The sequence below is a fragment of the Lonchura striata genome, chromosome 12 (genome assembly GCF_046129695.1).
Source record: "Lonchura striata isolate bLonStr1 chromosome 12, bLonStr1.mat, whole genome shotgun sequence".
NCBI classification, from domain to species: Eukaryota; Metazoa; Chordata; class Aves; order Passeriformes; family Estrildidae; genus Lonchura; species Lonchura striata.
This window is the reverse complement of record NC_134614.1, coordinates 20,696,150-20,723,751: the sequence shown is the minus strand read 5'-3', so window position 1 is coordinate 20,723,751 and position 27,602 is coordinate 20,696,150. Positions and strand designations below refer to the sequence as shown.

The 27,602-nt window shown below is 44.3% G+C and overlaps 1 protein-coding gene across 12 annotated transcripts in view; it reads left to right on the top strand.

Moving 5' to 3' along the window:
* FOXP1 (forkhead box P1) overlaps positions 1 to 27,602 on the top strand; it is a 380,080-nt gene that overhangs the window by 18,617 nt on the left and 333,861 nt on the right. For all 12 annotated transcript variants that reach the window (XM_077786176.1, XM_031505960.2, XM_031505961.2 and 9 more), the window contains exon 2: positions 26,761 to 26,888. The gene's annotated coding sequence lies outside the window, so the exon portion shown is untranslated. The remainder of the gene's footprint in view (positions 1 to 26,760; positions 26,889 to 27,602) is intronic.

Here is a 27,602-nt window from a genome sequence, read left to right as displayed (position 1 = left end):
TGGGTTTTTAACAGCCGCAAAGCAAGTGGATGTTAACTAAATGATGCAATTTATTCCCTTCCTGCTTATTGCCAGCTTGCCTATTACAGAGAGACTGCCAGCTTTAAATAAGTGGTACCCAGATGGTAGTCGCATGACGCCCACTTGGTTACGGAGCCTAAGCAGGGAATAACTCGGCAGCCACTACAAGCTGTGGGTCAATTGAGGGGGAATGCCTGTTGCTTCACAGTTTTGCATATGTAAATCTGTTAATGTTATGTCAGTATTGTGCGGTCTAAACACAAGCATTGCCTTTCTCTGGGGCCCAGATGAACTTGGATCACAGCCCAGTTAATGAGGAGCGGGCGTGCGGAGCGGCGCTCGGAGGCAGCGGCTGCCGCTCCCCGCTCGCGGCCGGGATGCTCTGCTCCAGCAGTGCTGCCCGGCCCGGAGCAAACAAACACCTCCTCTATTTTTAGCCCCGGCATGGAAGAGCTTGGCTTGGCTCGGCTTGGCTTGGCTCGGCTTGGCTTGGCTCGGCCTGTGCTTCTCGCTCTGTCTGCCGCGCTCCTGCGCTCGCCCTGCTCGGCTGCAGATGTGGAGTCATGAACTGGGTCGTCTGCGCCCTTCTGCAGCCAACATCTGCTGCGGCTGCCTGCTGCAAGAGGCATGGAAACAATTCCGCGGAGAGCGCTCGAGTTTGGCCGCGCAGACGATTGCTTTATATTAATTGCAGTGAGATAGTTACCGTACCAGTCAGGTTTGAAGCCAGTCCTTCTCTTCCCCCCCCCCCAACCCCGCCTTTTTTATTATTGTTTTAAAAGCAGTAGTTAAAATTGTTTGACATGGGAATGCTTTTTATTGTTGATCATTTCTGGTTCTGAAAAGTTTATTACAATGGGTGAAAACAACAACCAAAAAAACCCATAAAAAGCTGGGGCTGTAATATGCTTATAGGCTGAAAAAGTACCAATAGTGTTGATTTAACCAAAGAAAATGTTCCTGGAGGTATTGTAAATTTTATGTGCCAGATGAAAAGCATTAAGTGTGTTATTTTTCACGAAGGAAAAACATTCTGATTTTTAACCATTTTGTAAATTACATTAATGCTGTAATATGGGCCTGTTCCAGGAGTACTCGCCCCATGAGCAGGTCTCGTGGGGCATGGGTTGGGGGCCCTGCTTGGAGCAGGGCTGGGTACAGGGACTGACCAGGCAGAAATCTTATGTTTTCAGGCAAAACACTCTGTCTTTGTTCGCTTTTTGAATTTTTTCCCCCCTCTCTTCTTTTTTTCTGGAAGTTGCAAACGAGACTTTTAAATGCAGCAAGAGTAAAATTTAGGGAGAAAATAAGCCGCTTTGGAATGTAGCGGAAAGCTGAGATGCTTCAGTATTTTATCTTTATTTTGCTAATTATTTGTCATGGAGATCGGAGTTGATTCCCTGAGATTTCTTTTAAGCCTCTTAAGATTAATTTTTTTTGGGTAATGGTAATTTTCCTCCGCTTGATGCTCCCCAGCTAGAGCGTTACTGCTTAGCAGCATGGCTGGGGGAATAAGCTCAAGGTTCAGAACATGGACTAGCAAAGGGAAAAAGTGATGAGGGAAACCAGAGGGTCTGGAAGTGCTGTAGGGATTGTGTGGAGGGTTTATAATTTGGGGCGAGTCCGTCATCCCCGTTGCTTGGGCTGGAATGGGAATTTGTACAGCAATTGTGCTTTTTGATGGAAAATTAGTTAGCAGTTGTTGAAGAGCCCGTAGCAAATCCTTACACAATAAAGGTAAATCAAGCTCAGCATTGGTTTATGTGTGATTTTTTTCAGTTCCCTATATTAATGTGAGAGCTATAGCTTCCCCTACTGAAAACTTAATTAGGCAAACAGAATGCTATGTTAGCAGACACTTACAAACCCAATGTGCTCACAACTAGATTCAAATAAGTTAATAAGAGTTATATTAGGTGTTTCTAATGGTACTCTCCATTTTTTAAAATAAATGCTGGCTTTGGTAATAAGCCACCCACACCTTTTTGGGTAATAGTTTAATTGAAAGGCTTGATTGTGTCCATTGAGTCGCAGAGGATCCCTTCTGCTGTGTGCTGGGGTAATGCAGGTCTCTTTGAACCCTTTTTATTTGGGTGCCCGATGTAAAGCCCCCTCAGGAAAAAACTGGGATGAGGGAAGGAAACAATCTGTTGTGGAGTACACGCAGAAGAGCCAGCAGACAGGAGCAGAACAAATCTGCAGAGTTAGTGTGGGTGTAGGGGTGCGTGCGTGTTTGTGTGTAATGTATTTAAAATGCCAATAGCTTATGCCTTTTGAAGGCTCCAAATCATAGCTGTCATATTAGCTATACCATTTCCAAAATTAATGCCAGGAACAGACTGATGCTGATGGTTCAAAAAAAGCATCATTATTCTGTGACACTTTTTTTTGGGCTTTTGACATCCTCCGTTAAAACAGGTGTGGTTTCCATGCAGTGTTCCTCAAAAATTGTTTGCTGGAAGGATTTTGATTCCAAATTGAAGGTATTAATTTTTTTTTTCCTCCAAGAGGACAGAATAACAGGGGGAGAGTAAGGGAGCCTTCTTACTTTCCTACTGATTTCAGCAAAAAAGATTTTCGGACAAAGAGCCTTAATGTGAAGCCTGCAAATTTAAATTACTGTCAGAAATGTGAGACTTTGTTATTTCATAACTATTGCTACACCATGTCCTCCACATCTTTGTGCTTCTGTATACAAAGTGGGAGTGGGAAAAGGTTGCCATGTTAAGAGACTGCTGGAGGATTTAAATATAATGCTTGTGAAATGCTGAGGTCATCTAATGTAGGGCGTTTTGCTAATAAAAAGGATCAATGTCTTCAGTCTGCTTCAACTTGACCTCTGGGCTGGTGTGATGCAGTGGGTTTGAGGTGTTTCTTAGCAATGTTTTTTTTCCATTGTAGCAGAACATGCCTGGTTTTGAGCCACTAGCAGAATTGCTCATGGTTGCTGACTTAAAAACATTTATTGAACGTCAATGAAGCAGCTTTTTTTTTGTCACAGTGTTCCTACAGATCACATCCACCTTAAAATTCATTTATGCTAATATTAACATGTGGCCAGTAAAAGTGTGTGTCTGTGTGGGGTATGGCAACCTTTAAGAGAGCAGAGACTGGTTGCCTGGTAAGGATAATCTTGCCAGAACAAAAAAAACAACAAAAAAACCCCAAAAACTACAAAAAAAGGCAACAGTGCACAAAAGTGCTGTTAGTTTGTCAGCATTTTACACAAACCTTCAGTGCTAAGTGCTCAGAGCACAGCTTGAGAGGTCCTTTCTGAAGCCGAGATGGTTTGGGGGATTCCCTCAGAGAAGATCAGATAAGATAGTAAGTGGAGGATTTGGGCGGAAAAGTGGTTTGGAATTGCAAATCAGTGGTTTGCCCATAAGTGCTTTGGGTTGGCTGTGGTGTCTCCTGATCATATATATATATTTCTCCCCCCCCCCCCCCCCCCCCTCCAAAGATCTTGAGTATTTTTTCACCCGTCTTTAAACTCTCTCAGAAGGGTCCTGATTTTCAAAGGCTGAAGATGGCTGCTCACTCCAGAGCTCTGCGGGCTGATGTGAAATCACTGCTTGTTCTCTCGAGGCTCCTGATCTCGGTCTCTGATAGAGCTCCTCGCTTTCAACTGCTTCAGCATAATTCAGTGCTTTCTTGAACATTGTAGGAGGTTGAATAAATATGATTCCTACAGTATGTATGTATACATAGCTCTATGTATGTATATATAAAGCGATGAAACTTGGACATGCTGGGTGTTAAGCAACACGCCAAAAGCAACAGGAGGAAGCAATGTCAGAACAGGACTGAAATTTATCTGTTGCTCACTGGTGATCCCACAGCTGGGCGGGATCCAGCTGAGCAAACTGTGATGTGGTGACTGTTCTCTCTCATCCCACACAATGTACTTATATTGTAAAATATATATTCAAATATTTAGGAAGTTGGACATTCTTCCTGTAAGGACTGGAGGATGGTAGATCTTGGATCAAGCTCTCCAGACCTTGGGTATTTCTTTACTGATATGAATGTAAAGCCTTCATCTAGGAGGAAAAAAAATAGATTTTGCAAGTTTAGCAACTCTACCAACACCTGGCTGCACAGAGAGGTGAGTGGGAATGAGGGTTTTGTTGTTCTTAGCTTTTTGCTCATCTAGGACAAGCAGGAGCAGAGGGGCTGGGTGGCACTGGGCTGTGTCCATCCCCCACTGGTGGCACAGACAGGTCCCAGCTGCCTGGCACCTGCCTGGGCTCCGAGGGACTGGCTGCCCTGGGGGACACAGCAGGTCCCCACAGCAAAGCTGTTGGAGCTGCATAAAATGCTTTGTTTTGCTCAGATCTGTGAGAGCCTCGTCTGATCACTGGCACGCTGTCATCCTTATCTTCTCTTGGACTTGTGGCTCTTGGTCTGGTCTGCTGTGTCCTTCGCCTTCACTGCTCTGCTTTCATGGAAGGCTTTGAGAAGAGTTTGGGCTATGCTTTCTGCCTCAGGTAGGAGCAGGGTGGTTTTACCACCAGCAATCAGCTGCTCTGCTTGTCCTGCATCCCCAAAACACCTTCCACACCTACTGTCCTTTTTCTAGTGGTTTAAAACCCGTGGCTTTGTTTCATCCGTGAGGCAGTTGAGTTATCTCCAATCTCAAGACTGAAGATACTGTTGGCATAACACAAGTATAATTACTGTGAGTATAATCAACAAGGATTACTGGATTGATTTCTCTCTCTCCTTTTTTTCTTCAGGTGTTTAAAAAACCTCAAACTTGCATAAGAGTACGTAACTTGGTAGAGTTCCCCATTGCTGGAGGCACTTTCTGAGCTGGAGCGCAGCTTCCCCTGGAAGATGTAGGATCTTGCATGCCATCAGTCTGGATTGTGGGCACGGTATTGCCAGACCATGGGCACAACTACAAGGGAAATTTGGCGTGGATCAGGGTGTATTGTCCACCAAGGAGCTGCCCCAGCTGTGTGTGGTGTGCTGGTGGGAGCTGCTGCTTCCCTTGGCACAGGGAGCAGAGGGAGCATCGGCTGGGAGGACACTGTGGAGCAGTGATAGTGATCTGGGGCTTGGGAGAGGGTTCTCTTCAATCCTCCCTCAGTCCTGACTTCAGTGCAGTTAAAAGCTGGAGAAGGTTTGGTCTCCTTGGTGATTTGGGTGAGGGTGGAAATGGCTTTAATCTTTTTGGCTGGAGTCTCAAATGAAGGTACAACCTTCTCACCGCACCTGGCAAAGAAACTTGTTCCTTACAGGTGTAGCTTTGGTTTTTGTCCTGCCTTCTCTTGCAAATGAGCATCCCTTTTTTCTTTTCTTTTACCATACATAAGCCTCCTTTTGGAATTCCTCGTTGCCATCCAGGCACCTGCATTTCAAGTCTCTATCATGCAGATTCATTTTTCTCTTTAGGCATGTGCCATGCTGACAGGCCTCGGGCTAGAACATGCTTTTTATCTGTGAATGCTTTCTCTTGTGCTTTCTCTTGTGCTTTCACTTGGAGTAGGTGATTCTTTGAGGTGAAAGTGGTGGGCTGTGTCATGCTCTTGGGAGCCAAGACCTGGGCTGCTGCCCTGCTTTGGAAGTCAGATTGTTCCAGACTTGTGACTTGGATTCAGGAGTACTAAAAGGTTCACATGCCATGAATGAAAGGAAGAGAGGTGTGGAGTCAGCAAAGGCCTGCTTGAAGAGTTCTGAGTTTAATTTCTATGTTTGCTTTCATTTATTGAAATGTTCCAAATATCAAGAGAAAGATTGAATTTTGGGGGTGGTGTCCTCATAAATCTGACTTTTTTTTTTTTTTTTTATGCTGGATAGAGGACCTGATCATCACAAGAATCCTGATGAGGAGCCTAAAAATCACAAGTTATGCATGCATGGAGGTTGTATTAGAAGGTTTTTTTTGGAAATGCAGTCTTTTTGTTGAATCCTTATGGTACAGGCTGTAATTCTTGCCATCTCCTGGACTTCCCCAGGAGCATGTTCATTAACTCCCACCATCTTCTGCATTAGCATTGGCTTCTGTGCTTCATTTAGATTTTCTTTAGAGCATTACATAAACAACTATCATGTAAATACAGGCGTTTGTAATGGTGGTTTTAAATTAAAAAGACTTTTGGATTCATGCAAGTAGACACATGCTTGCACAAAATAACTTTTGGCTTTCCCCTAAGACTTTTCAGAATAATTTGAAGGAAGAAAAGATTTGCAAACAGTTGTAAAAGAGCCATAAAAAACTGTCAAATACCAGACCTTCAGCTAATTGTAAACTGTTTTGCTCTTGGAAATCATACAACATTGATCTCATAGTTGCTTCATTAAGAAGGTGCTTCTCTGTAGCACAGGAGCTGCTTGCCTAGGTAGCCATGAGCAAAAATAGCAAGAGATGTTGGGCTTCTGCTATGAATGCCCAGTATAAACTAGAATAGCTCCAGGCAACTGAAAGATTCTGTACCAAAAAGGAAGGCAAGTGTTGCAGGGAGCTGAACAGGAAAAAAGCTGCAGAGCTGAAAGCTGCTTTTCTCTGCTCCCAACTGCTTCACCCTAGAAAAGGCACAGCATCTGCAGCCCTTTGCGGGCAGGGTGGCAGTGAGGAGGGGTTTGTTTTGGAAGGATCCACTGGCACAAGAGGATGCAGCTCTGGGTGATGAGTGTGGTAGCACTTGCAGGCTTCCTCTCTCACTGACTGTCCTTATGGAGTATGGTTTAATTTTCAAAGGAAGATGTGAAAAAAAAAAATCTTTTCCTGGACAGAGAATTGGCTGACATCCCCAGCCAGCTGGTTAGTTGTATATATATTTTATTTTCAGTATACCAAGGAAGACAAGCATTCATGGTCACCCTTTTCTGTTTGGGATTAAAAAAATAGAAAAAGTCAGTAGTCCATTTGACTAGATTGGTGAAAAAACTTTTCTCTGAACTCAGCTCTAATCCTGCAGCTGGGCAGTGTTTTGCTTGAAGAACGTGCCTAGCTATTGGAATTGTGTCCTTCCAGTGCTGCAAACTGGAGTGCCTGCTTCAGGGAAATATTAATAGCAGCCCACTGGGTCTCATCCTTAGTGTGTTCACTCTCAGTCTCCTTTAACCAGTTTCTAAAGCTCTATCATTAAATCTCTTTAAGAAGGGAAATTCTTGCCTTTGTGTGTTGGCTGAGCTGATGAATGGTCGCCTGTTATCTGCTTGGTCCATGACTGAGGCAGGCTGTCAGAGACACAGAGCTGAAGTCAAAGGGACTTTATTTCAGGCTCCTCTAACTCCTCTGGCTTAGCCATGGAGTGGATTCTCTTCCCATCTGTTCCTGAAGCAGAAACCTCCTGTTTGACAAGGGGGAGGACTGGGGATTTTATCTGGCCCAGCCATTTCCTTCTTGATTTCCTTCCCCTGCAGCAGTCCTGTGCTGATCCTTCACCTCCAGCCATGGGCTCAGGACGTGGCCTCCTTTACATTGATTTTTCCAGTTGCTAAACAAGGGGAGGGAACAAATGTGTCATTGCTCACCCCTGGTGAATTTGGGCATCACCCATGTGTCACCCCTATTGTGCCCAGTTGCTGGAGTTCCAGGCCTGCACTGGCAGATGAATGTCTTGGTTTGCAGGTGTTGATCTGCTACTCGGGAGGTTAAAATCACCTGGTTCTTCTACAAAAGTGTCAACTTTCTTTGAAAAACATGAGTTATCTGATAGTAGGGCTGTGCTTACAGAATGCAGCTTGGGTGCAGTCCTTAGCACGGGGTGTGTGGGCTGTTCAGACCAGTTTCAGTACATCATATTTGTTGGGCAGTGCAGCTGAAGCATGCAGGCAGGGTGGTGTTCTCCTCTACCCCAGAAGTAACTCCAGGTAGGGAGTGGGTTTCCAGACTTTAATCAGGGTTGTTCTGCTGATTGTTTAATTCTTACTAGGTGCTGAATTCCTGGCCAAGAGATGGTGCAGGGGAGAGGATGGGGTGGATAGGAAGCAGCCTACAGGATGCAGAAAATGATCAGGGCAGAGTCCTTAATAATTCAAGAAGAAATCCCTGGACATACAAACGAAACAACAGCAAATAGAAAAAAACCACAGAGCCCTGAAAATAATCTTTGTGTCCAGATTCATACCAGGTACCAGCCCCTGTGCAATGGTCTGGTGCTCTGAGGCACCACTGTCCTTGCGTGCTTAGGTGTGATTTCTCCAATTCATTCATCCTCCTCATCAGAAGCACGTCACAGAGTCATTGAACCACCCCACAGATTCTGGCCTGGCTGAGTGTAATCACTCTCAGCTTTGTGTTTTATGTATGGTATGCTGAAGTGGTTTGGAGAGCATGAGGAAATAGGAGGGCACTACACGCTGCACAGCATGGTCAGGGAAGCCCCGGGGGGTGATTCCCCCATGACTCCAAGGTGGTGAGACCAGTTGGTGTTCCCTGCTTAATGTCTCACCATCCTGCCCTTCTCTGACTCAACTGCTGCTCACACTGAGTTCTCTTGTATCTTCTTACCTCATCTTTTTTTTTTTCCAAATGTGTATCTTTATTTCCAAAGCTCTCTCCACCATGAGAGCCACTGCATTTGTGGCTGCAGAGCACCACTCTGACTTCAGTCTGCCTTTTGCATCCCTCCATGGCTTTGTTCTGCCTTGCAGAGACAGTTTTTCCCAGCTCTCCTCAGGTTTGCCCCATTTTAACCACCTTTCTGTATCCCAGAGTCATCAGTACCTCTTCAGTGCATCAAGTAGTCCCTGTCTGCTGGCAGCACTTTTGTTTCCCAGTTACAGCCCTATCAGGTATGAAGGGGCCTGACTTGGAGAATACATCTTATTTTTGGAATCTAATTTGCAATGTGCTTTTATAGCACCCAGCAGCACTGTTTGCCAGTGGAACAGGGCACTGGGGTCTGTCACACAACGTCCTCCATGGGGTAGGAGGAGAACATGAGATCCTTATCCTAGAGCCAGGCAAGCAGAGGTACAGGGGATGTGCAACTGGGCAGAAAATTCATGGAAAGGATGAAAACCAAGCATGGACCTCCTGATGGAGTCTCCAGCTGGTGGCTGAACCCCAGGGCTGTTTTCTCCCCACAGTGACTGCTTCAGTTGGTCTCCAGACACTGCCACAATATGAATATTCAGTGCCAATGAAATATGTACAGTATGGTAAACCAGGGGGAGGGATCTTGAGGGTTTGATGAAATTTGTGACAGCATTACTCTGTTGTAGGGCCACGACTGATGCAGGAATTGATTTCTCAGCTCAGGCTTCACCGTTTGAGCAGAGTTCATCCCTGTTTGCTTTTCATAATAGCATTATTACACCTTGCTGGCAGCAGGACAAGGGAGAAGCAACCACGCAGCTTTTCATTCTTTGTGTGCTCCTGTGCAATAATCAACAGTGGTGAACACCAGCCTGACAGGCTTGGATTTTGTGTATCTGAGATGTTACCAGCTGACTATCACGGTATTAACACTAATGTAAAAGATTCCTGGTTTAACTCAGAATTTTCCAACAGCTACAGGACGAAGACCCGAAGAGTTTCAATATTAAAGAAAAGGGGACATAAAGAGCAAAGCCATGCTGCAGTAGCAAGAATACAAAAAGATGCATCTTTAAACTTTTCTTTTTCTCCTGATCTACTTTCTGCATGACTCATGAGCTGGGCTCTAAAATGGCCTCCAAACATGCATGCATAATTTTGCACATCCAAGTGTCTGCATATGCAGTGCTCTTAAATATCCCGAGGTGTTGGCTTTGCTGCTGGGGCGGAGCAGGGAAGGGGCAAAGGAGCTCATCCCCAGAAGGGCCCAAATTTGTGTTAGCATCCCTTCCCTGATGGCCTTACCCAGCTTTTCACATGCTCTGGTCAGCCACCAGCATCTGTGCAACCTGTTCCTCTCCACAGGTTTGTGCTGGGCTTATTAGCTTGGAAAATGTGTCTATTTTTAGTGTTTTGTATTGGTTTTTTCTTGGTTTTTTTTTTTTTTTTTTTTTGGTCTTTTGGGTTTTTTGGTCCTCTTCTCCTATAAAAGACATAGCCATAACAAGAAGACAGGGGATTTATGAGTACGTTCTGAGTATATTCCAAGAACTAGCTGGACAAGGAAGGTCTGAGGAAGAGTCAAGCTGTGGCAGAAGTCACATACGAAGCTTTAGAAATGAGGCTGTGAACACCTTTGGGTGATGGGATTGCTTTTTTTGCTTTTTACCAATATGGCAGTGGGTCCTGCCACCTCTGCTCACGGAATCCGTAAATAAAATGAAAGGCTAAAAATGAAATCCACTTACCTTTTTTTCTTTTTCTTTCAGTGGTTCTTGATGGAAACCCTTTTAAAGCAGTTGTCTTATCTGTGCTGCTCATTTTTGTAAAATAATTAGGAGCTCTTAAATGGCTCTAGGTGTAGGAACAGGGTTTTCATCCTCAGGAAGGGATGTGCAAACTGTTTTCAGCTGAGCCCATAGAAGCCAGTTACCAGTCAGTCAAAGGTGGCTCTTTCAACAGTTTATGATAATAAACCCCAATTTTAGGGGCTGTGTGCAGGTGACATCCCCATTTCTGAATGTGGCCTGTGTGTGCAGTGATTCTCGACCTGTTTCAGTGCTGCTGATGGCTGGGGTAGGGTGAGCATACCTGACATAGCAGAAAGGTGTTGATTTGATTAAAATCTGCCTCTATTGTCTGGCAGAAGCCCTGAAGCCCCCTTTTACCCTTCTTGCAGAAAGAAGTGCAATTTTCATTCAGCATAGATGTTTCCCTTTCATCCCTGAAGCTAATTTTTTTTTTTTCCTGCAGCAGTTTTGGTGAAATTATGTATCACTTGTGATAATTCATTTTAAAAATTCCTGAGCTGTGTGGCGTACTTTCATGAAAATTCATTTAGATAAAATTAGATATTATTGTTTAATGAGGTGGCATTTCAATTTAGACCTTGCATCATGCATATACCAAGAGTTTTTTATGGAATAGTTAGGTTCATTTGAGTAATAAAGGCTGAATCATGGGGGCTTTAATTCTTAATCGCTGTGAGGATTGTTATCTGTGGGATGTGAGCTGTCTTAGTGGTATTCAATCAAGTGTCCACTTAGCCGTGACCAGAAGTAATTGCTCCCAAGTGGGTTGCACAATGACCTGTTAATACTTGCTTTGACCCTCTGACCTTGTCTGCCCCATTGTTTAGGATTTTATAGCAAGCGAGTCTGCATTTCTGTGGGGTCAAGTAGATATCTGAGGTCAAACATTTTCTGATTACTCCACAGTGTACACTGTAAGTCTGTGGAGTTGTTGCATAGCAATAGTCCAGAGCAGGACGCGCGGGGTTGGGAAATTGTCTTCCTGAATGCATGTAAACAGTTTAATATTTTACTGAAAGAAGTTCATCTTGTAAATTAGGTATGAATAATACATTTGTAATTACTACTCATGTCTTTAAACACTTGTGTCTTAATTGGCTTGGGTATTTTTTTAATGTATTTGCGTTTTGTCTGGGAAGATAATTGTTACTTGTAGAGATGGCAGGCGAGTTGCGTAGACTGGGAATGGCTTTGTCCTGCATCCCTTTGGCACCTGGGCTTGTGTCAGTGCTTTTGGATGAGTTGAAGTGGGGATTGCTTCATCCTTGCCTCGAACTGCTGCCACAGACTATTTTATGTGCCTCTCACAGCCTTCCAGAATTAGTTTGACCTACTTGTTGATGACTGCGACCTGTGGCCAGTTGGGATGTCCTGCATGAATTTATTGCCATATTTAAATGTTGCTGGAAGTGTGGTCATATTGTGCATATTTGCAGGGGGACTGGCCATGTTGTGTAGCTGAACTGTAGTGTTTTCTCAGCAGTGTATCTGGCACAAACAAAGCCTTGGTATTGTTTGTAGCGCTACTCCCTCGTTTCATGTCGTGTTTCCTGAGTTCAGTAGCCAAAACACTTGTGCACACCCTTCAGCCTTGTGGGTCAGCTTTGCTCTGAAATAGCTTACATGCCCATCTCTCTGCTTTGCATGTTAGTGCAAATATTTTGATCATCGCTCCCTGAGCAGGGCTGGTGGGATGACACAAAGCAGTTGGATCAGGATACAGTTTGGGGACAAACACAGCTAGCGTTCCTCTGAGAGAGGCAGACTATAGGCAACTGAGTAAGCAAGAAGCGAGTGCTAGAGACAAAATTATATAGCATATGTGGGGGAGAAAAACAAAACAGTGACTCTGTTTCCACTGCCAGAATATTTCAAAACAAACAAACAAGAGCGCGCAGCAAAGCGCGCCTTGCAGCGATGGGAACCTGTGGGTTTTCCTCACTGTGCCTGAAGCTGTGAGTGGATCTGCTCCTGCCAGAACGCTCCAGAGAGTTTGGACTGTCCCTGCTCCAATTCTCACTTAATGGTGCTTCACTGGATGGAGCCATCTCTTGTCCTGGGCCCTGCAAAGATCCCTGGTAAGTGGGAACAGGAGTGGGGGGCTTTGGGCTCCTTCCCTCTGAGCCACTAGGGTGGGGAGGCTGTGGGGTCAGTGCTGGAAAAGGCAGCATTTCTTACAAGGTCCACCTTTTTGGGTGGATGGTTATAAGAAAAGCGTATCAGGATAAGAGTAAACGGTGCCAGGTTGTGCCAGGAAAGCAAAGTTTGGATATTACAAAAATTGTCTTCCCTGAAAGGATGGTCAGGCGCTGAACAGTCTGCCTGGAGAGGTGGTAGAGTCACCATCCCTGGAAGTTTTCAGAAAATGTGTGGATATAGTGCTTAGGGATGTGGGTTAGTGGTGAACGTGGCAGAGCTGGGTTAATGGTTGGATGGTGATTCCCACACTGGGAGAGAGATCCTGTGCCCAATCCAGTATAAACAGACTATTCCTTAACTTTCACCATTTAACACTGATGCTTCAACCTTTATCTTGCTTGTTTTTTTTTGTTTTGTTTTTTTTTTTTTTTTTTTTACATGTGGGAAAACATCTGAGATGTTACAGAGGGTTTTGGGCAAGCCTGCATTTCCCACATGCTTGGGTCTGTGCAATGCCTTTGTAGGTGGTGTGTGGTTTGTGTCAATCGTCAGTCAGGTGCTAATGGTGATAGAGCTGCATTCAGCCTCTGAACCCAACGCTGAGTGCATTGATCTCTGCAAGCACATTTATACAAGCTGGGGGAGCTGCAGGCTTGTAGCCACAGTTTTCAGCCATCTCTAGAGTTCCTTCTGTAGCTCAGGCAAAGGCAGAATTGTACTTCAGCCTCAGACATTGCTGTGATGAGCCCTTCCTTTGCCGTGTTATCAATTTAGCTATTTCATCTTTTCCCCTGCAGACTAAGCAGCAGCACAGATTGGCCGTTATAATTAATTTCGTGCAGGAAGCAAGAGCTGAATGTTCCAGCATCTCTGATTTTCATTTCAGTTGAAGAGGGCATTCCTCATACCTGCTACTCTTCCAGTTACCGTCCTTTCAGGAAAAATATGACACTTCTCATGGGACTGGGTCCGAGTTTGGAGATTAAGGTTTAGGTGATCATTGTGGCATCCTTGTTGGATGCAGATTGGAGCAGCTGAGCTCCAGATGAGCAAAAGGATTAAAAAACCCTGCGACAGTTGTTGGGGCATTTTGTGGCACTTTGAGCTTTTCCTGTTACAACTGATTGCATCTTGTTGTTTTTCTGAATCCACTATCAGGACTGGATCACAAGAAAGTGAAACTCCTGTGTCAGCTCAGCCATGTCCTCACGTGATAACGGTGCCATGTGTCTCCTTCCATTCGTCTGTTTTGAAAAGGTTTTTTATTAATGCTGTGTACCTGTTAGTGTGGTCCTAGGATGCCTTGCAGAGCTGCTCCTGCCAAACACTGAACAGTCTTATGAGTTGTCAAAACTTTAAATGAGAAGCAGCGGCGCTAGGCACCTTCCAGGATAGAGCATTTTAAAAAAGAAAAAAAAAACCCAAAAAAAACAACAACCCCGCACAACAAAAAACATGAGATGTAATTATGCAAATTGTGACCTTTAAATGCATTTTATATTTGGATTGAAGTTGCTAACACATTCTTTCCAAGTTCTGTCTTTTCAGTGCAATTCTGCTTCAGGTGCTTCTCCTTTGTATTGGTGGAGCCAATGCTGCGGAGGGAACGCGGGACACGATGGCTGGGAAAAGCAGCTCTGGGATGGGTAGTGCTCTGTGAGAGAGGAGCCTGAATAGGTGGATTTTAATTTCTCTGGAGGGTCTGAGCACGTTAACTAGATGGCAGATTCCTCATTAGCTAGATGGATTAAAATCGGTATCGTGGCTGATGCCTATCCTGACTAATACGTGTAAGTAACAGCTCGCTCTACGAGAGCTATTGGATGTGGCTTGGGTGGAGGAGAGGAATTGGCTTCTGCGGAGGATATTTGCAAAAAGTCACATTTCCACCATATGTTAGCAGGAGTCTCTTTGGATGCAGGTTTTGGATGGAGTCCTCTGTTGCTGTAATCTGGTTTGTCCTTTTTCTACCACTAGTTCTGAATCATACCAACTACTTGGACTCTTCTCTGTTTCCTGAAGGACAGTGGGAACATTTCTGCTGGCTCAGCTGCCTTTCGCCTCTTACTTCATCTTGATGAAGAAGTCTGGAGCACTGAAGGAGAAATTTTGTGTCAGTAAGGAGTGAGAAGGGCTGAAAAAAAAAAAAAAATCAGGAATTTCTGCCAAATTAAAAAAAAAAAAAAAGAAGAAGGAAGGCACCATGGACCTCATCAATTCTGATTTAGGTCTGGCTTGTGACAAATCATTATGTAGGAAAGGAGATATCCCTTTAATTTTTAATAGCTTTGCCGTGAAGTTTTATTAGGCAATAATCTGGATCCTGCGTGGATAAAAGATAAGTGTGAGGGCCAAGTAATTCTTCCCCCTCCTGTGCAGCTGGGAGAGGGAGAGAGGGGTCATGGCGAGCCGGCTGCCTCCTGGAGCTCAGAGCAGCATCCTTCTGTGTGCCACAGGCTCACCGAGGCTTCCAAATGGATGTTTACAACATAAATATGTTCAGGATGTGGGTAGCGAGAGAAGTGTGGGAATAGACGCGAAGGTGCATGGGAGTGGGGATGCGAAGGGGGAGGTGTGAAGAGAGCCAGGAGAGTGTGATGCACATTTTGCAGATAACTTCTCTTCGGGTACCTCCTTCCAAAGCCTGGGTGTGGACTTGCTGCTCCTACCAGCGTGTCCTGGGGCTTTCTGTTCGCTGCAGGGAGGTTCTCTCCCCATCTCCCCATGTCTCTGCTCACATCACCCACCCCTTGCTTCCAGAGCAGTTTCTTTCCAGGGACCAGCGGCTGATAACGAGCACACATTGGTCAAGTAGCTTAATTTGTAGTTTGGTGGTTGGTGGTTGACGTTTCTCACTGTGTTTCCCAGGCACTGAATGCAATAGACACTTCACTGGCACTTAATAAAGCAGCACAGGGCACTCCTCGATAATACAATCCTTATGCCAGCCCGGCTGCTAAACCCAGGAGTCCCTCAGGCAGTAGCAGACAACTCCACTTGGCGTTGCTGCTTGTTTTACTCCTGTCTCAGATGACTAGGCAGCATTTCAGAGATTTTAAGGCAGTGTGTTATTGCAGTATCTGGGATGAAATTACCACTTACAGATGTAGAGGTGACAATCTGACTCCCTTTGGCTGTTGAGCTCCGGTGACTTGGCCAGGCTGGTGGTGTGGGGTACCTTCATTGCACTGTGACAACCAGCAGAAATGAGCATCTGGCCCCCTCTTGTCATTTCCCCCCCCCCCTTCTTTTTTTGAACATCTGCTTTCCTGATTGTTTTCTGGTTTTGTTATTTTTTCTTCTTTTTTTTTTTTTTTTCCTTTTCTGTGGCTCTTTTAATTTGTGGTGAATGTGTATTTAATGTAAGTAAGATGTTAGCTTCTGTCTAGTTTTTCAGCGAGCATTCCAGTAATTACTGGAGTACCTTTGAATGCTACAGCTGCTATTTCTAAGTTAGGGAATCACATTTTCCGAGCGTTTATAACTGAACTCACATGGGTAAAACTTGGCATTCAGATTGCCGTCCCACATATCTTATTTGGTCTTGATCCTTTAAGTTAGCGTATCAGCTTTGTATTTGATTGAAATGGTAAAAATGGCTTCTTGCTGCTTTGGGTGGGCTTGTAGTAGTGTTGTTTTATGAAATCGTTTTAATTTTTTAAAAATTCCATTGGTTTGGACCCTGAAATCCTTTTTTTTTTTTTTTTTTTGACCACTGCTGTAGGCTGGTGGTGTCGCTTTTCTTTTTTTCTTTTTTTTCCCCTCCCTCTCTGTAGTCCTTAGCCCTTATTAGTGTGAATCAGTCACTATTATTTTAATATCACTTGTTTTTTTTATATTGCGTCTCTAAGGAACTTCTCAGAGCGTGGTTTAATCCGTTCTGCTGATGTCAGGCAAACTCTTCATGCCAAAGGATGTTGGCTAAGGCCAGGCATCCCCCTGTGCCCCCAGTGCTGTGAACTCAATTTTTCCAAATGCTGCTGGAGAGCTGCACGCCAAGTTCCTGTTGATTTTAGAAGATGTGAAAAACAACCAGCACGGTTTTAAATTCAGCTTATCTCTTCATCACAGATAGATGCATTCTGTCCATAGGGTTGGGATGCCCCTGGGTTGGCTGCACTGGTGGCAGTGCTTTGCTTTGCATTATTGGAATGCTGGGTGGATTTGAGGATGTCCCAACGCTGTCATCACAGCAGCTGCTCTGCAGCATGAACTGGCTCGCTCTCTTTTTCTCTCCCTTTCTTCCTTTCCAAGTCCAGAGGAAATATGATTTTTGCAATTTTTTCTGCCCAGAAAGTATTGGTTTTGTGTTGTTTTTGTTTTGTTGTGTGTTGTTTTTTTTTTCTTTTTGAAACCGTTTTCTGGCGCTTAAAAGTTGAAATGTAGCAAGGGGGAAAAGAACAGCCCAAAGGAAGAGATCTGAAATTTGACCTATAAACATACTTAGTAGATGTGCTGGAAATTACAGAACTTTTCTATGGAGGAAATAAGGTACAATGTGTGGTTTGTTTCTGTGGGCAGGTGTGCCAAATGTGGGGCAGATGAGTTAAAAATAAAACCTAAAGTGATTGATCTGGTAGAGCTGAGGACTTAAATGATATTATTTAGTAATACAAATGTAGTGAAAAAGTCTCAGTCTTAGAACAAAAGTTTGAGAATACAGCTGGATTTAATCAACTGCTGGTATTAATTTATACCATTGATATCAGCAATAGTTTTATTCCCATTTTAATATTTGAGCTGCTTAATTCTTATTTGTGATAAATGTCCCTTTTATTGGAGAAGTAAAATGATGTTTCACGTGTAGTTATGCTTTGATGACATGCATTCAGGAGAGAAACATATACAAACTTGGAGGATAGATGGTGGAGTTCGACTTGAACTCTGGTTTTATTTGCTTGTTACTGGAAGTTGGTATTTATAGGCCTTGCAGTACTTGGTGCTCCCTGCTTCTGCCATGGGAGGTAGATTCAGATGCATGAGCCTGGAGGAACACCCATTTCTTTCCCAGGATCAATGAGGTCAGGAAAAGTTGTGCAAACTGTTTTTAAGTGGCTGTTCTAAATGAGAATAAATCTCTGTTCCACCAATTAAGCTTTGAATGCACAGCTGATGCTGCTCACTATTTTAAACAAGCAGCATAATAAACACAAAAAAATCAGATATTTCAGAGAAAATACTTGGAGGGTTGAGACGTTAATTTAGACATTCATTTTGCCATATACAATCTGTTCCACAGGGATTTAAAAAGCATTATTGCCAGTGGGTACACTGGAATAGAGATGAAACAGCACCAGGGAATGAGTGTCCTGTGAGCTGCCTGCAGGATGCTCACGGGCAGAAAATGACCCCAAATGCCCAGCCCATGGAGCCTGTGGGTACACAGTGGGGTGGGTTCCCCTGCCCCAGGACCTGTGGGGAGAGCATCCCGACAGGACTGTGGATTTTGGCCCAGGGGCGTTTTCAGAATCGCATAAACTCGGGGAATTCATAACTTTGGAATTCAGCAGATTTGCACAGCTCCGTGCATCTGTGCCTCCGCCAGCGCACGCCGGCTTCCTGCCTTCCTCACCCTGAGCATCCCGGGCTAAAAACCTCCTGATCACCAGCCCCACTCGTGGGTTTGGGCTCCCGAGCATCTTATCAGCAGCCCTGGGAAGGTGAAGTCAGTCACTGGAGGGAATGGCAGCGCTGGGGGAGCCCAGGCTGGGCTGGGGCGGCTGCTCTGTGGTTTGTTGTGTCTGGTTTGGTTCCTACTTTTCAAGTTGCAGTTGCATTTGGTCATTCAAAGCTTATTTTCCTAGTCTGGCCAAGCCAGCAGGATCCCCATGCGCTGCAGGGGAACATAAAACATCAGCCTTTAAGCTGGAGTGCTCAGTAGATAAGGATTTTAAGACTCTTGCATCATGCGCTGTGTCTTATGGGCTTACTTAGTATACTCCATTTGATTTAATTTAGATATTGAATAAGGAGAAACACTTTAAAAGCCAGAAAAAGTACTGCACGTTGTAGCGCCTCTTCTTTCCCCATTGCCTTAAAGACAGATGGCCGGGAGGGCCAGCTTAGGCTGTGATTACATTTATTTAATTGTAGGCAGTAACAGGGTGTTTTCAAACTGCTTAAAAATGATGTTACGCCTTATCTGTGAAGTGTTTCAAAAAGCCAGCAAGAATTCCTTGGGCTTTTGTTTTCTTTCTTCCTTTCCGTGACTAAAGGTAAAGTGTAAGTTTTTAACCTTTTCAAGGATTAGGAAATGTGCAAAATTAGTGGATTATCTCAATCGTGTGCATGGGGGAGGGCATGAAAGTCAGTGTGTGGCTCTGCCAGTGGTCTTCCCCTTCGGTTCCCATCCCATAAATAGAAATACAAACTGTAACCGAGTTGCTGTAAACGTAGCTTGAGCACTGCTGGGTAGCCATTTATCCTGCTAGAAGGTTTGGTTTGCTGTGTGTTTGTGTTGGCAGCACTGGGGAAGGCTGGGGAGCACGAGGTGCTGATGGATGGCGTTCCCAGGAAATTGGGTGACCCTCTGGATGGGGTTTGCTTGCTGTGGGGTTGGACGTGGTGGCCGTGCTGGTGTCACCACCCTGCAGGGAGCTGTGACAAGGGGCTGCTGTCTGTGCACAATATATCAGCAGAACAGCAAACCTGCCACAGAACATTTTAGTGCAGCAGTGAGCGGGGAGCTGGCAAGAGAAGTGAAATATTTGCAAGTCGTAAAGGAAGCGGGTTCGGGAGTTCTGAGGTGGGACTGGGATTGTTTGCAAAGATCCCCTTGGCTGGCCAAGATGCTTGTGCTGGATTTCATCACTGTAACAGGCTTGCGTGCCTTTCACTAAACACCACAAAAAGTGCCTTTGGATTATAACAGATTTGCATTTATCATTTTATATAGCATATATTTATATAATGTGTTCTCGAATTCCTTTTTATATATAGATAACTTTGCATTTGAGACTATTAGTTGTTGCATGAATCTGCACCACCCTGCAGTAATCATGGCTGCACGTTCTCTCTCAGTCAGCGAGAGCCTGGAGGATCCTCAGAGTGGGTGAAAATTATCCCAGACATAAGTTTAAAAAAAGAAAGGGGGAAGGGAAAAAAGGGCAAAAGAAAAGCAGGCCTCCCAAAAGCTGTGGTGGAACCTGGTATTAGCAAATGCTTCTAGGAAGTTTGACTGAGAGCCATATGGCAATGTGGGGAGTATTATCCATCGCTCCAGAAGTTGGTCTCTGAATCAGCCTATTGACTTCAACAGCACTTAATCATGTGTTTTAGTTCTTCTTTGAAAAGGCTTGCATTCCTGAATCATGTCCTCCAATTTAACCACTAGACGGTACTTTGTTGTGTGGTAGCAGACAAGTTCAGTCATATTTCTGTGACTAAGTTTGCAAGTTGTGACTGCATCACTTGCGAAGTATGCCGATGAATATTCCCCTTCTTATCAGAATCCAAACATTTGCTGCTGTTCCTGAATTTTAGGGTGAGACTCAGTCACTTCTGGGAAGGAGTTGGTGGGATGCTGTGGGATACTCTAAATGTTCTGTGTTCATCTGCAGAGTTGTGGATGCTGTGGTGGAAACAAACAGAGGCAAAAGCAGTGATCTCAAATTGCTGCCTTGAATTCTGCTTTCAAAATCCCTGAGTGTTGGTGGTGATCAAGCCCATAAGATAAACTGAGGACTAGTCATGCGGGTCCAAATTTGGATTGTATTTGGATGCTGAAGGGACTTTGGAGCCTCAGATGTGGCTCTGCTGTGTCAGGGGTGATTTGGACTCTGGTGGAAGAAAAGGTGGGTTTGTGTGTCTTTTTGGGATGTACTAATTTGTGTCCATGGCATTCACAAGTGCCCCCTGCCCTGGTGAATTAGCAGAGCAGCAAACCTGCCACAGAAAATTTTACTGGAGTTGCCCTGGGCTGCAGGGAGCCAGGTCTGGGTGCCAGGAGGTCCCGTGCAGAACTGGAAGTTTATTCCCCTTTCTGCTGCAGGACTACCCGGGGATTCCTGCTCTACTCTGTCCTTTATTAAAAGGAAACTCAGGGCAAACCCCTGTGCCACTACCTGGCTTGGCAAAAAAGTGCAAAATCCCAGTTCCAGCCTCTCCTGGTGAGGGGGTGCATGGGCTTTGCTTTCATCCCTAAGATTCATTATATTTCAGCAGAATTTTTTGTCTCACCTTTCTGTGTTTTTACAGCTAAAGCAGTTTTTACTTCCCAACTTTCAACATCTGGAATTCGGTTTCAGTTTATTAAAAAAAAAAAAAAATTCATAATCCACAGTCTGGATGAAACACCAATGCCTTTGTATTTGTCCGCAATTTTTAGTTTCAATTTTGTATCCTTGGTAAATGCCAGAAGTCCCAAGTCGTTGCATGTTCAGTAGCTGCCTTTCCTTAGGCTTAAACATTTTTTTTTTTTTTAATTGATTTTTTTCCTGTTAGACACTTTTCTAATTGGGGATAATACCAAAATGATTAATCAAATTAAGCATGAGAGCGAAGTGGCTGGTGCACAAAGCTGTGTATTGCTGCTGGGTTCAGCAGTGAGGTTCTCTCCCTGTAGCTGTAGTTCCTTAATGGGCCTCTTAGGCTCTGTTGTTTTATTTTTTTTTTTTTTTAATAAGGTGCTGTGTAGATCCCATTGACTTCAGTTGTTGATTGGGATGCCTGACAGCCGGGAAATTAAGCCCCTTCTTTGTGACCGAGTTGAAGGCCAGATTTTCAAGGATTTTCGAATGCTTAGCACCCATAATTGGTGTTAGATTTTTTTTTTTCTTTTTGGAAAAAGTTCACTTCTCATTTGGACATATAAATAAGGATGAGAGATTATGCTACTTGTAGCGACTGGTGCTGCTGGGATATAATGAAGTGTCTTAAGCATATTCTGACTAATGAGCTGGTTACTTTACTGTCCCAATAAGTTTTGTTCTGCATTTCTGCCTTGTTTGTGGATGCTGAGCATTCCTGTATATTCCGCTCCTGGAGGAAAAACTTCCTTGCTTCAGCTGCATTTTTCTCTGTTTTCTATAGTGATTGTGAGGGGCTAAGAGGGGGCAGAATGAGTTGAGTAAATTAGACAACTGTTGGGAAAAAAAGGGGGACATGCAAAATCAAGTGTTCTACTTGCGTAATCTGTTTAACACCGGCGAGCCTCGGAGCCTTGTGGGACACGGGAATAAAAGGAACATCTGTGCAGACCACATGGCATGCTCCAGAGGAGCCTCCATCCCAGGCAGCTCTGCTCCGTTTGAAAATAAAAGCTCCAACCAACATCAAAAAGTTGAGGTGGATCCCAGCTGAAAGGGGAGGACAAATGTTGCCACTCGGTGCAATGAGGTTCCCCTTGCAAGCAGACTTTGTGATCTTTTTAGGGATACTTTGGACATGTGTTTCTAATGTGGTTTATTCAAAGAGGGGGAGAAAAAGAAGAAAAAAAAGGGGGGAAAGGAAAAAGGTTATTTATTTTTGAGAAAAAATTGTCTGTATTGAAACATTGTAGCTGATCATCTCAAGCTGCAGTCAAAATATATTGGGTAGAAATAAGAATAAGGATATTAGGAGTTTTTTTGGGAGGATATATTTTGTTAGATTTTTTTTTTTGTTTCTTTTCTTTTCTTTTTTCTTTTTTTTTTTCCCACCTGGATGTAGACATCAAGGTTTTCCTGTCTGATCTTACTCCCTTTATTTTGCTGCTGGTTCCCTTTATTTTTGCTGCTGATAAACAGCTCCATGGTTAGGCAGAGCCCTGGGGAGCTCCTCTGGCCTCCCTCCCCCAGGACACTCGCCAGAGGGGAGGATAAACAAGCCAGCAGTACATTTTATTTCCATTTTGAACCTGTTAGAGTGCAAGGACACTTCTAGTTTGGGGCTTTGGGTTTTCTAGACAGGCTGTATTGTTTTTAACAGAGTCATGTATCAGCAAGCCTGGTAATCTGTATCAAGAAGGCACGTATTTTTTAATATGTAAATAGGAAAGGATGGTGTTTCATCTTTATTCCAATGTACCCAGGGTGGCAATAAAGCTTTTTAAATCCCTGTGAAACAGATTGTATATGGCAAAATTAATGTCTCAACTCTCCAAGTATTTTCTCTAAAATATTTGAATTTTTGCGTTTATTATGCCGCTTGTTTAAAATAGCGAGCGATATCAGCCGTGCATTCAAAGCTTAATTGGTGGAACACAGATTTATTCTAATTTAAAACAGTCACTTAAAAACAGTTTTGTATATATGTATACATGGGCACAACTTTTCATACAGTTGTCTGTTTTGGAGCAGTCTCTTAGGCACTGATGTACAAGTTGAACCTGTTTTCTTTTGTGCAACATGGCTTTGAGAAATCATTAGCTAAAACAGGGTTCTGTGGTTCCAGTGCAGTCAGTAAACAGCCTGACATGAGTCGTGTGTGAGATGATTGAAATCCTGCCTTTGATCAGGCCTGGATTGTGCCAGATACAGTCCCGAGGTGTGTGTCAATGCATGTGTGGATGTATTCATGTGTTGGTGAAAGCTGATTTAATGAAAATTTGGCCCAGCAGCAAAACAACCTGTTCATCAGAGATTGCCGCAGCAGGATGACGATGGAAGAGCAGCAAAAGGAGCTGCAGCCATGTGCTCACCCATGTCACCCTCCCCAGGCAGGGCATGGCTTTCTGGAGGTGCTCAGGTGGTTCTCCTCCTTTTTCAGTCACATTTGTCGTTCCTCTTTATTTCCTCAGCCCCTTTCTGACTTGTCCTGCTCTTTGCCATCCTTTTGTAGGGACTTTTCCTCTGCCACCTGTTTTCTCCTTTACACTGGGCTCTGTTCTGATGGCCCGTGTGGTGCTGGGGGATGTTTGCAGCTCTGGGGGTTTGGCTCAGGGCACCTGGCCAGGTCTTGTAGCAGTCCCTGACTCGCTCTGGTGGAGCACAGGAATTTCAGATGCTTTCTCGTTCTGCAGCCGCTTGCTGCTTTCTCCCACTGCACCTCTTCTCATTCCCCTGTGCACGCAGGGAAGCCTCTGCTGCCTCTCAGGTGTGTCCTGCCCTTTGCAGAGCTCTCTCACCCCCAGGCAGCCCTTGGCGTGGGTGGCTCTTCAGCCTGTGCCACCCAGGCACTGCTGGCTGTGGTGCTGTTCCTCTATAACATAAACTCTTGACAGCTCAGGAGCTTCAGTGCAGCCAGTTTTGCAGTTTAACATAGGAATGATGCTCTGGGTTCCTTAAAAGCCACAAGAACAACTGGACCCCAGGGTGGAGATGCACAGAGTGGGAAAGGTGAGGGACCTCATGCTGATGAGATGAAGTCCACAGTGATCTGCCTGATTGTCTGAGCTGTGTGCCTCTGCCTTTGAGATTTAAATAGTGAAATATTAAAACTTGTCTTTCAAATCTGCTCAATATTACAAAGATTAATTTTTGTTGGGGGCAGATTAATAGGTTTCCTATTCTGATTAATACAGTGATAATAAAAACGTTGTGATTGCTGGAATTAATGAAGCCCAGATTCCTGTTTCAAGGTTTGATTGACTTTGTGCTTCAGTTATGCTAAAGCTGCTGCATCTCATTGCCCCTTATCGAGCTGGTGCCTTCGAAGAATCCGTATGGGAGCAGGGCAGTGCAGAAGGTTTGTGTTAGAGGGCTGCAATGGAGGCCCCGTCAAAAAAATCTTTTGGGGAGGGTTTGCCAAAAACTGATCGAGGGTTTTGCTCATGTTGCAGCAGTACTAGAGTTTCTGTGTGCTTAACCCAGCATGCTATTTTTGTGAAAGTTGTGGAAGAGGAGTGGCCAACTCAACTGTGTGGGCACATCATTAAAAGCTTCAATTTGTCAATGCCAGATCGAACTCGAGTGTGTGGGTAGATCATTAAAGGCTTGAGTTTATCAGAACCGATCTATAATCTGTTCCTCTCGCTCCTCCACCCTTCCCCCCAGCAGTATGGGTTGTTTCTCCAGGTTCTCCAGCACTGAGGTCCTGAGCTGGCTGTGTGCCCCTGGGCTGTGCTGGGCTCCCTCCTGGCAGGCTGCTCCTGCTGCCTGGAGCCAGCTGGCTCCTGGAGACAGCCGACCCAGGGGTTTGGAGGCCACCGGTGGGGCAAGCCCTGGAGTTAATGCCGTGAGAACTTGTGTCTTTGGGAGCTCTCTGCTCCCATTAATCCAAGGGATTCAAAGGATGCAGGTGGGGCAGGGTGCAGAAAGTACATGGTGATCATGAAGGCTCTGTTCCCTTGGGAAACCTGGCTGAAGAAATGTTTTTTGGAGTGAGGTCAGTTTTTGATGGTGTAAGAAGCATCAATTTTTCCAGGTGCACTGTCAGAGTTCAGGGCAAGCTGGATGGAATGTCTTTGACTCCTCCCTGTGCTGCCTCTTATTCCTCAGGTAGGAGTTCTCTCAGCTTCCAAATCTGCTTGTTGGCACAAGGGTGCCAGGATGTTCCTTATGTTCAGAAGGGATGTGAGGAGTCATCTGCAGGTGAGGACAGTGCTTCTGTACACTGTAGCCCTCATCCTCTGCACACCACATATATTATTTAGACAATAATTTTGCTTCAAAAGTCTCGAACATTAATTTTTTGAGCAAGCATTAGCTAAAATGAGCCTCGATTCCTCATCTTTTAAAGAGTGCTAATGATACTTTCCTGCCCTACAGATGTGTCATGGATAAAGATTAGTTGAATTCTGTGTTGCAGCAGGTCAGCTGGAGAAATCTTGTCCCAACATATGTAGATGCAGCTCTCTGCTCAGCTACAAACCAATCTGCATATCTGTCATCAAGCACAGCAATAAAGCAAGGCTCGGGTGTGTGTTTCTGACACGACTCTGTTGCTTCTCTCAAGTGTTCTGCCCCTTATGAATAAAATACAACCAGTGCAAGATGCAGGTCACTTTTGGTTTGCAGGTATTTCAGAGTCTCTGAGAAAGAAGTAATTTTTAGCATAAATGCTGTTTAAAAACCCCTTCTGGATCTATTTTTATTGTGTAGCACAGTTTTGTAATAGGGTCACATAGGCCCTATATTTAGATTTGTGAACCCTTGTGATCTTTGAGCCGTTGCACATTCAGCAAAGAACAGGAGAAAGCCCCAGGGCCAGAGAAGTACTTGGATTTTGTCTTACAAAATTTCATGCAGTTGTTGCTAAGACAGGAGAGTCCAAATGTTCCTCAGGAAGGACTGCCAAAATAATTAACTCCACGAGATTAATCTGGGGATGGTACTTGCCACTGTCAGAGTGCTGGTGGATGTGGTTAGGCTGGGAGCAGCCACTGCCTTGGGGATGCTGTTGAGGGTGAGGATTGGGGAATGAAGGGCTCAGAAGCACCACCGGTGATTTTTGCTTTCATACTTTTTCGAGTTTTTCAAGATGTTTTTCTCCATTGCAAGGTTTGCTTTGTCCCCTGGGGTTTATGGTGCAGGTCCCTGTTGTGTGGAGGTCCTGGGAGCAGAGGCTCTCCCAGGTGCTGGTGCATTCATCAGGGCAGAGCGTGCCCTTCCCCAGTTTGGGCAGGCACCACAGCTGCTCTTTAAATCCCATGTGGTTTCCTAGGTGTGATGCAGAACAGCCCTGGGAACACCTCTGGTTGTATTTCTGAGTATGAGTTGTTACTCAGTGCAGATGCTGTATCAGTGAAGATATTATACATCTTATTTTAAAATACCCTTATTAGTAAAATGGGTGTTTCATTTGTACAGGGAGCAGATTCCTCTGAGCTAAACTTAAGCTCAATCTGTGTTACTAATAGCTGGGGAAAAAAACATACTAATTGGTATTTCTTAACTGATGTTTGCAAATTTTGCCTTTCCACCCTGAACATCAAATAGTTTTTATATGTGTTTTTCCTTATCTCAGAGGAAAGATTAATGCTAACAAGAGGTTCTACATTTTATTAAGGTTTAATCAGGATGCAGTGAGTGAAGACAGAGAGTAAATAGTTCAGAAATTCAGAGAGTGTTATATTTTGATAATGCAAAGTAGGTTAAAGTATCTGGATTTTGTGCTCAGTACAATGTTTTCAGGCAGCATGTGGATTTGGATGGTGACACATTTTGGTATTTAGAAGGAACATAAGCTCTCCTGTCGGAGGAGCACGTTGCAAATGTGAAATAAGCATTTGTCTCTAAAAACCTTTCTTAATATTGTAAGTTTTGGTTTTATTTAAAGCCAAATAGAGTCTGCTGTGTGATAGTTTGATACATAGACATGCTTCTGTAATGCTCCCCCCAGCTCCAGCATTTATAACCACCTTTTACTTTCAAAGGAAAACTATAAGCTTTGATATGATTCTAACTGAGTGAAGTTTTAAAACATGTTTTTGTCTTTCAGTCTCCTGAGAACATTTTTTCTGAGTGACTCCTGCTTCCAGACACATTTGCCATGAGAAGGGTTCCAATCCTTTCCTGTATTTGCCCTGAGTCATGAATGGATATGTGTGATGCCTGCAAGTAAAACTGGTGAGTTGTCAAGCCTGAGTTTGCAATAACTCTCACTTATCCTTTCTTACAAATTATCTTCCCCTCATTTTTTTCTCCCCTTTTTAATATGGTGGGAGGGAGTTGTATTGTCTGTGTTTACAGGCAAGTCACCACTATTCTTAAAAAACCCAAAGCAACCTTCATTGTCATGAAATAGTAGAAATATCAAATATTACCTATATAAAAAAAAAAATACTCCTTTCCTTTGTTTCTCCTCTTCATCCCCCCCAAATTCTATGAACTGTAAGGGCTTTGGTGGGGAACCTGGAGTTCAGTCCTGCAGGCAAAGCTACTGCCCAGAACTGAAGCCTTGCAGACAGACAGGATCTAAACCGAGCTTACGTGGGCAATTTGTGTTGTGATGAAATATGGATATGGATATGGTCTCCTTGCCATCATGTGTCACATGGTGGATTCTCAAAGGAGCCATTGCCAGCAGATAATGAGCTCCAGCACTTGCTGCACTTGCATCCCAGTGACAAAATGGTGTCACTGGTACACAGGAGAGCTGTCCTGCGGCGTGTGCTTCGCCTTGGTGCTGCTGCCCAGCCTGGGCGACACGGGGACAGAGCCTTCAAGCCTGTTTGGATCAAGCTCAAGAGGATGCTGCAATGAGACCTCTTCTCTGTTAAGGGCCAGTCACCTTTCCTGGTGGGGTTACCCCCCCAAGAAGCCCCCATGTCCCTTTTGTGC